Source organism: Ochlerotatus camptorhynchus, unplaced genomic scaffold (assembly GCF_037179485.1).
Source record: "Ochlerotatus camptorhynchus isolate MF236.1 unplaced genomic scaffold, CSIRO-AGI_Acam_v1.1 ptg000146l, whole genome shotgun sequence".
In the NCBI taxonomy this organism is placed as follows: domain Eukaryota; kingdom Metazoa; phylum Arthropoda; class Insecta; order Diptera; family Culicidae; genus Ochlerotatus; species Ochlerotatus camptorhynchus.
This window is the reverse complement of record NW_027040636.1, coordinates 247,638-251,282: the sequence shown is the minus strand read 5'-3', so window position 1 is coordinate 251,282 and position 3,645 is coordinate 247,638.

Here is a 3,645-nt window from a genome sequence, read left to right as displayed (position 1 = left end):
TCTCGAGTACTTCCAATTAGAAAATATAAAGAGAAATCCTTAGACTGCAATACAAATCCTTATGCTGGAAAAACGCTAATAGCACATACAAACAGAGGTACAGAACGCAACAATACCATACTGCTTCTCTCTGAGATGACTACGTTGGTTATGACGAGAGAGGCAACACAATAGTTGGGTAAAGAAGAATTGCATTATAACACACCATCGCCTGGAAATACTGGAAATACTTTCGGCAACGTGGGGCTCTAGGTAGTGATACACGTCGCTAGAACTATTCAACAGCCGCAGACAGTATATAAGTAAGTCAAACGCTCAGTCCGCATCGTGCTCTCTAGCCGTGCGGATCTATTTGCTTTTTGCTTAAGGAAGTGTTACTACTACCTAAAGCTACAACAAATTAAAAAAAGCACTTTTCAGTGCTCAACCTATAAAAAAAATTCTACCTTGTTCAACTCTTATTCCTCTTCGATCCTTGTTTGGACCCTACCCGAGGTAATTCTTCTTGGATATCGATTTGGGAAATTCCTCTTCGATCCTTCAGATTCTTATAGTAATCTGCTTGGAAGTCGATTTGGATAAAAATTTACTGCCGCCATGGGCGCCTAAACGCAAAAGAACGGGGCAAACTCTTGACCCCCCTTCTGATGAAATTAATTTGAGTAATCAATTTGATTTGCTCACGGATGATGAGAATGATCCATCATCAAAGAAAAATTCTAGTAAACTTTCCCGGCTTAATGCCAAGAAGGAAAAGATTCCCCCTATTGTGATAACCACTTCCGATTTCCATGCTCTTCGCATGGAACTTTCGAATTTCGTGAAAGTTAAGTTTTCACTACAAATTGGACGTCGGGGTGAATGCCGTGTATTGGCTGAAACCTTGGACGGATTTAAATGTCTTCTCAAGTATCTTACTGAGAAGAAGCACAAATTTTTTACTTACGACACCAAAACTGAACGTGTGTTCAAGCTTGTCATGAAAGGACTGCCCAATGGTGAATCCCTGGATCAGATCAAAGATGAACTGGAAAAATTACTTGGAGTTGTGCCACTCCAAGTAATCAAAATGAAAATGAAATCCCGTCCTGGCGATTCGCGCAACGGGATTTCTAATGATTTTTATTTAGTTCACTTCAAATCTAGTGAACTAAACAACCGTAAGGCCTTAGAAAAAGCTAGCCTTATGCTCCATGTCCGAGTGAAGTGGGAACACTTCAGGAAGACTGGAGGAAATTTCCAAAACCTCACTCAGTGCCGTAAGTGCCAGGGATGGGGTCACGGAACAAAAAATTGCTACATGCCAGCTAAATGCATGAATTGTGGTGATTCCTCTCACGCAAAGGACGACTGTCCTGTGAAGGAAGATCCTAAGAAATTTAAATGTTCAAATTGTGGTGAAAACTCGCGATCCTACAATCTCGTTCTAACCGTCAGGTAGGAAACGCTCCACGTTTCCTAACAGGTACAAATTCCTCTGCTGTTAACAACGGTCAGCGAGGAACAAATTCTACATTCGTACCCGTAGGTACAAATGTCACCCCTGCTTCAAATGTTTCATCTGTACCTACTCCCCTCGCTGCTAACAATGTTCAGCTAGTTAATGGAGCTACCAATGATATGCACCGGGTAGAAATCAAAATACTACCCAACGTTCTAACGGAAATTTTGACAATTTTGACTTAGGAAGCATTACTGCTCCTAAAATGGAATTTTTACAGAATTCATTAATTGACATGATTTCTGATATGCTTAAATCTAACTCCATGTTTGATGCTATTCAAACTGGAGTAAAATTTGCTAATAATATTGTCATGACTTTAAAATTCAGTAATGGATTTTAAAGCATTAAACATTTTAAATTGGAATGCTCGATCTCTTAAAGATAATGAAGACGAGCTATTTAACTTTTTGAGAGTTCATAACGTGCATATTGCCGTTATAACTTAAACGTTCCTTAAACCTGACCATAAGGTTAAGAAGGACTCAAATTATTTAATTTATAGAAATGATCGTCTTGATGGACCCTGTGGTGGCGTTGCCATCATTGTTCATAGACGAATAAAACATCAAATTCTTTCTTCATTTGAAACCAAAGTTTTTGAAACTTTGGGAGTTTCTGTTGAAACAAAATTTGGACAACTTACGTTTATAGCTGCCAATTTGCCATTCCAATGCGTAGGCCAGCAAAAGAATTTTCTCAAGGGTGACCTCCAGAAACTTACCCGTCATAGGTCTAAATTCTTCATTATTGGTGATTTTAATGCAAAACACCGCTCATGGAATAATGCTCAAAGCAATTCCAATGGTAATATTCTGTTTGATGATTGTTCTGCAGGTTATTACACTATTACAGCCCAACATGCTTTTCTTCTGCAAGAAATCCCTCCACTATTGATTTGGTCTTAACTGATTCATGTCAACTTTGTAGCCAATTGGTTACCCATGCTGACTTCGGTTCTGATCACCTTCCAGTAACTTTTGAAATATCCCAAGAAATAATTTCCAATCCCAACAGCTCTACTTTCAATTACCATAGGGCTGATTGGGAGCAATATCGAACATTTATGGAATATAACTTCGATCCAAACATTCCTTTGCAAACCAAAGATGAAATTAATTGTGCTCTTGAATCTCTGACTACTTCTATAGTTGAAGCAAAAGCTGCCTCAGTACCAAAATGCGAGGTTAAATTCGATTCAATTATAATAGACGATGATCTTCAGCTCTTGATCCGTCTTAAAAAATGTCCGTAGAAGACAATATCAAAGAACACGCGATCCTGCCATGAAAGTTATCTGGCGGGATTCGCAAAAACAAATTAAAAAACGATTCTCTGCCCTGAGGAACAAAACTTTTGAAAATAATGTTTCTAAATTAGACCCTTTTCTACGTTTATCCTTAGGACGAAGAAAATCTAATGGCGTTTCAATGCGTTTGGACGGAATTAAAACTCGTAGAACGAATTTAGAATCAAGAAGCAGTATTAGATTTTAAACAATATCTCAACAATTTGTGACTTTTTATCAAATCCACCGGTACGTATGGAAAGGTGAATAAATTTAGAAGTCATTTTTGACAGAAATATTCCATTTTTTGTTTCAACTCGTTCAGAAAAGAGAGGTAAAGTGCGGGTTGTGCTTAGTAGGACGGAAATTAGATCGAAAACCCTACTATGTTTTCAAGTAAAACTTATTCAAAGCGTTAACGTCTGTTCGTCTGTGATATTAGTTTAGCATTTCTCAACTCTCAAACAATGTATTTTATTTAGACAAATGCAACTCATATTATTCTATTACGGTTAGGGGTGAGTCAACTTTGAATAGTCCTTTCAATCTGAATTGAGGTTGTAGTGGCACCTACGGTACTGTTGTTTGTTCCCGGTAGGTTTCATGAACGGATGGCTTAAGCGCCACCTCCAAAGAGGACCACCTGTTGTGTTTCGCGATGCCCGGCTAGATACTGGCCAAAAGAGCCAGTTCTAAAATTAGTGAACAGTGTCGGGAACAAGACCAACAAACCCGAGTGACTCAAGGAAGGTATCATGTATCTATATAGTATTATTAGTTTGCAGGAGCAATTACATTCAAAATTTTATTTTCTCATTATCGTCCAAAAACAAAATAAATCTATTGAGATATGGCT